The sequence below is a fragment of the Podarcis cretensis genome (assembly GCF_951804945.1).
Source record: "Podarcis cretensis genome assembly, chromosome: 2".
Taxonomy (NCBI): Eukaryota; Metazoa; Chordata; class Lepidosauria; order Squamata; family Lacertidae; genus Podarcis; species Podarcis cretensis.
The window spans coordinates 117,053,941-117,061,408 of NC_137171.1; the positions used below are offsets into that span (position 1 = coordinate 117,053,941).

A 7,468-nucleotide genomic window follows, 5' to 3' on the forward strand; every position below is an offset into this window, starting at 1 on the left:
CAATCTGATGAAAATCCCTTTCCATAAATATAATTTTCCTATTTATACACCGCACATCTTATTACGCTGACCCAGTCACTCTGGGAAGTTTCCAACATATATAAAAAACATAATAAAACATTAAACATTTTCAAACGTCCCTATACAGGATTGCCTTGTCAGATGCCCGGGGGTCGGATAACTCCATTCCCTCCAGCATTTCTTCAATGAAAATAGGGAGACCCTAAGGAAAAGCGGGACATTCTGGGATCAAATCAGAAACCAGGACGGCTTCTCTAAATCAGGGACATCCCTGGAAAATAGTGGCACTTGGAGGGTTTGTCTTTCCCTGCTTTTTCATTCGCTGCCTCTGGTCTCCTGCATCCATTTAGCAGAGGAGGGGAGCAGTTTTCGCCTTCATACTTCTTCACCCCCCACCCCACCCCCAATATAAGCAAAAACACACACACCATTTGGGAGTGAGGACCAAAAAAATAATAATCGTTTTATTATTTTATTACTTTTTTTTGCAGTTCAATCTATCATATCTATAAATTTTATTGTTTATAGCCAATGGCCACCACTATACAAGCACAAATCATGCAGCTGCAAAACAAGACATTGCATGCACCAGACCAGGCTAAATCTATAGCGTCCAAAATTTATTTTCACGGTTGTTTCAATGGGAAGGATATAGGGCAGCAGAGTCCAGGTGGTGAGGTCCAGATTAGAGTTTCTATCTTCCTTGACTATCTGCCCTGCTGGCTGAAGCTGATGGGAACTGGACAACAACATCTGGGGACACCTCAATGGTTATTCTGGGATATACAGTGAAATATACTCAGAGTCGCAAAGTGATTTCATGCTCTTTATTCAGCTCATAGTGGTGAGGAGGAATGAATGTCCCCTCAAAGTATCTGCTTTATATACATTATTTACACAATGGGCTGCACATGATTGGCTAATTCCGGAATTCTACTGTAAGCCAATCAGGTTGTGGATTCACTTCAATCTGGAGCATGACTGGGTGGTTCCTGCCAACCAATCATACTGCTGCATTGTTCTAGGACCAATCAGACTGCTGCATTCTGAATCCTATTGTTCTAAGACCAATCAGACTGCTGCCTTTTGGATCCTATTGTTCTAGGACCAATCAGACTGCTGCAGTTTGGATCCTATTTGACTCAGTACATAACACCCCTCCCCTCTAAGTTCCAGTCCTGCCCGGGAGGTCGCATTCATAGTCCTCAAGGTACGCTGGCGGCCTACGTGTGCGTTGCGGCCTGGGGTGTTCCCTGGTCCGGGGTTCAGGTTCTGGCTCGTGTTCCAAGGATGCTGGCTGTGATGGGGCTGTTTGGTCTGGCGCAACCGGCTCGCTCAGTCGTGGTTCTGGTTCCGGTGTCCTTTCAGCCTCACGGGTCCTCTCTGTATTTACTGATTCTGCCTCTCCTGCTGGCCCCTGCTGCTCTATGGGCCTCACTGCCCCACTGTTCCCTTGGGACTCCTCTGACCTGTCCTCCTCCTCCTGGTTTTCTCCCGGGAATCGTCGGCGTATCTGGTCGCAGTGGCGGCGCCAGCATTGCCCCCCATCTGTTAGCACCTCGTACGACACGGGGCCAGTGACCCTGGTGACTGTGGCGGGTACCCATGCAGGGCCTGCCCCAAAATTCTTTGCGTACACTGGGTCCTGGGCCTCGAAGGTCCGGGGGTTCCTGCCTTCCCCCACCACTACCTCATCCTGAGCTCTATCGGGGTGAAGGCGGTCCAATCTGATTGCAAGGCGCCGACCCATTAGTAGTTCAGCGGGGCTCCTGCCAGTTGTTGAGCTGGGGGTGCTGTGCTGTGCTAGAAGGAATGTGGCAAGGCGGTACTCCCAATCCCCTTGCGTCATGCGGCGAAGGGTTTCCTTGGTGGTCCGCACCATGCGTTCTGCTTGGCCATTGGTGGCAGGGTGGAATGGCGCCGAACGGATGTGGCGGATGGCGTTCTGCGCTGTGAAGGTTTGGAATTCTCCTGACGTAAATGCAGTCCCGTTGTCTGAGACGAGAGTGTCAGGGAGCCCGTGGGTAGCAAACAGCCTGCGTAGTACCCGGATGGCTGCGGACGTAGAAGTGGACGGTACCAGTGCGACTTCCAGCCATTTGGTGTAGGAGTCCACCACTATGAAGAATGTTTTCCCCTGAAAGGGGCCAGCGAAGTCCACATGCAGTCGTGACCATGGTGCTCGGGCGGACTCCCAGGACTGGACTGGGGCCCTTGGGGGATCTGGGCGGGATTCTTGGCAGGCCTGGCAGTGTTTGACCCAGGCCTCTATCTCTCCGTCAATCCCCGGCCACCACACATAACTCCTGGCAAGGGCCTTCATTCTTACTACCCCAGGGTGTGTCTCGTGTAGGGCTGTGAGGACCCTTTTTCGGAGGGGCTGGGGAACAACGACCCTGCTTCCCCATAACAGGCACCCCTTGTGGGCCGACAGTTCATGTTTGCGGGTTGTGTAGCCGGCGAATTCTGGCCCGGGGCTGCTGCTGGGCCATCCCCTCCACACCCAGTCCAGGACCCGGGAGATGACCCTATCTTTCTTGGAATGGTGTGCAACTTCTTGTGCCTGAATGGGGCGGTCGGGAAGCAGCTCCAGGCTCATAACCTCTTGTGCAGGTGCTGGGTCAGGGCCTGTTTCCGGTAGTGGCAGCCTGCTGAGGGCGTCCGCATGGCCCATCGCCTTCCCAGGGCGGTGAATCAGTGCATACTGGTAGCTGCTAAGGAAAATTGACCACCTGAGGACGCGAGGAGACAGCACTTGGGGGGTCTGCTTTTCGGGGGCAAACAAGCCAAGCAACGGTTTGTGGTCAGTCACCACGGTGAAGGGCCGCCCGTACAAGAAATCATGGAATTTTTTAACTCCCTTCACGATTGCCAGACCCTCCTTGTCAATTTGTGAGTAGTTCCGCTCAGTTGCGTTGAGTGTCTGGGAAAAGTATGCCACCGGTACCTCTCTTCCATCTGGGAGTTGGTGTCCCAGGACAGCGCCAATGCCATAGGGTGAGGCGTCGCATGCTAGCACCACCGGCAGCCTCTCGTCGAAGTGTGCCAAGACCGAGTTTGAGACAAGCAAGTCCTTGACTGCCTGGAATGCGGCCTCCTGGCGCTGGCCCCACACCCAAGGGGCCCGCTTGTCCAGGAGTCTGTGTAGGGGCTCCGCTACCGCCGCCTTGTGGGGAAGGAAGGAATGGTAAAAGTTCAATAGTCCCAAGAAGGCCTGAAGTTCAGTCTTGTTCTTGGGCACTGGGGCATCACAAATGGCCCGTACCTTGTCCCCAGTCGGGTGGACCCCTTCTGCGTCCACCATAAATCCCAGAAAGTCCACCTGGGGCACTCCTAGTAGACATTTTTCCCGCTTCACCTTGAGACCTGCTGTCTGGAAACGGTGCAGAACGGTGCGGAGGCGGTCCTCAAACTCCTCTGGTGTGGGCCCGGCAATCAACACATCATCGAAGAAGGGGGTGACGCCAGGAATCCCTTTAAGGAGAGAGTCCATTAGATTCTGGAATATGCCTGGTGCCACGCTGACACCGAATTGCAGCCGCTTTACCCTGAATGCTCCTCTGTGCGTCACAATCGTCTGTGCCTCTGCTGTGGCCTCATCTACTGGCAGCTGTTGATATGCTTGGGCCAAGTCCAGCTTGCCAAAAATTTTCGACCCAGCCAGGGTGGCAAGGACATGGCTGACCACTGGCACTGGGTATGCATGGGCCGTGAGGGCCTTGTTTATAGTACATTTGTAGTCTGCGCAGATGCGGACTGAACCATTAGGCTTGACAGGTGTGACGATTGGGGTTTCCCAGGGGGCATTAGGCACCGGTTCCAGCACTCCTTGCTCCATGAGCCGGTCCAATTCCTCATCTATACGGGGTTTCAGGGCGAACGGGACCCGGCGGGCCTTGAGCCTGACCGGTCGTACTGCGGGGTCAAGCTGTAGAGCAATGGGGGGGCCCGTATACTGTCCCAATTTCCCATCGAAAACCCCCGGAAATTCCTTGCATATGGCGTCCACGTCCACTTGTAAGCTAGTGTGGTTCACCCCGGTGACAGCTAGCCCCAGTGGTCCAAACCATGACAATCCCAGTAGGCTAATGTAGGGGCCCTTGACCACAAGTAAGTCCAGTTGCCGCGTCCGCCCTCGGTATTGCACCCTGAAGGTCCCCACCCCCATTGTGGGGACCTTACGTTTCTGGAAGTCCCGGAGGGTGAATGGGGCCGGCCTGAGTTTGGGACCCCCAGTAGGACACAGTTTCCTTAAGGTCCTTGCCAAGATTATGGATAGAGTTGAACCCGTGTCAAGCTCCATGCGGCATGGGGCCCCCTCTATCTGTACCTCTACATAAATTTTTTCTACGTTGGGGTGGGGCAACTGGTATACCTGGAAGTCCGTGAGCTCCGTCGAGTTGCCTTGGTGCGTTGGGCCCCGGGACCTGGGGTTCTTGGATTGGTCATCTGATGCCTGGCATCGGGTGGGCCGAGCCCGACACACCCGGGCGATGTGTCCCACTTTTCTGCACTGCCTGCACTCTGCGTTGCGGAAACGGCAGGTCCTCCTCTCGTGACTTTCTCCACAGCTTGCGCAGTTCCCTCCTTCTCGTCGAGGCAGCTGTGGTATGTGGGCTGCTTGAGTGCGCTGCTGTACTCGGTGCACCTCCTCCCTGTCAGATCCTGAGTCGTCGGTGAGGTCTTCGTGGTGGACCCTCGGTTGGGATGGCTGGCTCGGCCGTGCCTCTTGCGTCGACCTCTCGGCAGCTTCCGTTGCCAGGGCCTCCTCCAGAGCGACCTGGAACGTTAGGTTCTTCTTAGCGTAGAGGCGTCGTTGCAGCTTCTCATCCCTCAGGCCACCGACGAGGCGGTCACGAAGCATGTTCTCCAGCTCTGAGAAGTTGCAGAACCGGGCGGCTTGGCGGAGAGAGGTCACAAACCCAGTTATGGTTTCCCCAGGGGCTTGCCGCTTTGCATAGAAGGCATTTCGACGAGCTACCACTGAGGGCTGTGGCGAAAAGTGCCCCTTCAGCTGTTCCATTATTGTTTTGTATGGAACAGTAGCAACGTCTTCAGGCGCAAGGAGAGCCCGGGCGATTTCAAATGTCTCCTCTCCGCAAACGCTGAAAACGCTTGGCGTCTTCTTCATCGGTGACCCCTTTGGCTTCTAGGAGGAAGGTGAAACGGGAGGCGTACGCTTCCCAGTCTCCGGATGCTGGGTTGAACGGCGAGAAGCTGCTGTCGGTTGCCATTCTGAGTTCCTTGTGTCCCGGAGCTGAAGCCTGGATACACGGTGCGAGGCAGCGGTGCGGCAGGTGGCGGTGCTGTGTGTGGCAGTCAGCTCAGCGGGATCCCACCTTCGTCGCCAGTGAAATATACTCAGAGTCGCAAAGTGATTTCATGCTCTTTATTCAGCTCATAGTGGTGAGGAGGAATGAATGTCCCCTCAAAGTATCTGCTTTATATACATTATTTACACAATGGGCTGCACATGATTGGCTAATTCCGGAATTCTACTGTAAGCCAATCAGGTTGTGGATTCACTTCAATCTGGAGCATGACTGGGTGGTTCCTGCCAACCAATCATACTGCTGCATTGTTCTAGGACCAATCAGACTGCTGCATTCTGAATCCTATTGTTCTAAGACCAATCAGACTGCTGCCTTTTGGATCCTATTGTTCTAGGACCAATCAGACTGCTGCAGTTTGGATCCTATTTGACTCAGTACATAACATACAGAATCTACAAAGGATTAAGGCACTGATCCAGAAGACAATGAACTGTGAATAGCAAGTGTAGCTAGGAGGAGAATGCATTGGCAGCAGGGTTTGGAAGCTGTTTCCTGACACAAATCCCCTTATTTCCTCCTCTGGAGATCTGAGGTCTACAAAGCAATGGGTTGTTTTATTCAGAATAAGCTCACTGACATCAATGGAGCTATCATCATAATCATCTCCTCTATGGGTGCCGCTAAGTGCCCTCTGTCTTTGAGCTTTTTTGCTCTCCTAGTTTTAAGGCTCGCTGGTTTCTCTAAGTCTGGGGAAAGTGCTAAGGATGATGGTTTAATTTCCATAAATGAGAATGTTTTAAGATGGAGTTTCCTTTGACAGTAGCCCTCATGTGTGTTAGTCACATGAGGGAGGCATTCCATTCTGTTGAGACTGTTATTCCAGTAACTGTTGTTTTTAACTGCTTTTCCGTTCTTTTCTCTCTCTGTGCATGAGGGAGAAGTGCTGCTGAGAGAGATGTCTCAGGATACTATTGTGTGTCAGTGTGATCTGTCTGAAGTGAAACAGTGGAAGATCACTAAATGCTGATCAAAATTACTGCTCAAAAGTTCAAAAACAGAATTACTGCTGAGGTGAAAGTAAAAACCTTTTGTAAGAAACTGTAAGACAATTCAAGTGAGAACATGCCCGTGTTTGAATAAGCATGAGATTGTAAATATATTTTTCTCAGTTATATGTTTATGAAAGTAAGGTTCTTTTGAATACCAAGAGTCTGGACATTGTAGTCTGTAAAAAGGAACTATCACCTAGAACAGCTATTTTGCTTCTTAGCTATAAGCTACTCTGTTACTTTGGATATAATCAAAATTCACACACAGACATACAATATAAGGTTGGGGAGTTGAGAAGTGGGGATAGAGGGGGGGGGGAAGTAAACTTTCATTATTTTACAGAGTGCATATCCAAAGTTTTTGTGTCGGTGACACATGCATAGGTTCTCCTTCTATTCATTCATTTTCATTGGCAGTGAGAAAGATCGGGCCCCCAGGGCATAGTTGGTTGCCTTCAGTTGACTGCAGTGAAGGGAGAACCAATTGGAGGAGCAGATTGTTGCAGTTCTTGGAAAGGGATGGAAAAGAGCACGGCTACATCACGGTTTGGTCTTTCAAGTACTTGTTGTTAAATACACTGGTACCTCTGGTTACGTACTTAATTTGTTCCAGAGGTCCGTTCTTAACCTGAAACTGTTCTTAACCTGAAGCACCACTTTGGCTAATGGGGCCTCCCGCTGCTACTGTGCCGCCGCCACACGATTTCTGTTCTCATCCTGAAGCAAGGTTCTTAACCCGAGGTACTATTTCTGGGTTAGCGGAGTCTGTAACCTGAAGCGTATGTAACCTGAAGCGTATGTACCACTGTACTCTGTGAGTTGAGTGAGGCTGAGAGACTCCAGAGAAGTGTGACTAGCCCAAGGTCACCCAGCAGCTGCATGTGGAAGAGTGGGGACACAAACCTGGTTCACCACATTACAAGACTACCACTCTTAACCACTACACCACACTGGCTGGAAAAAGGGGAAGTTCTTTTCTTTGCATTAAGTTGTGAAAAATAAAGCAATAAATTTTAAAAACAACCCTTCTTTCAATGCTTTCTTTTTAAAGCAAAAAAAGATGTAGTGCCATAGTTTGAACAGTTTTGCCTTGTATGGGAAGGATATATCTGAGATACAAATGCA

At 51.2% G+C, this 7,468-nt stretch overlaps 1 long non-coding RNA gene across 1 annotated transcript in view; it reads left to right on the forward strand.

Moving 5' to 3' along the window:
- The window catches only part of LOC307209163, an 84,714-nt gene extending 77,348 nt beyond the window's left edge, over window positions 1-7,366 (forward strand). The window contains exon 2 of the long non-coding RNA XR_013835364.1: window positions 5,814-7,366. This is a non-coding gene — a long non-coding RNA (uncharacterized lncRNA). The remainder of the gene's footprint in view (window positions 1-5,813) is intronic.
- The last annotated feature ends 102 nt before the right edge of the window (window positions 7,367-7,468 follow it).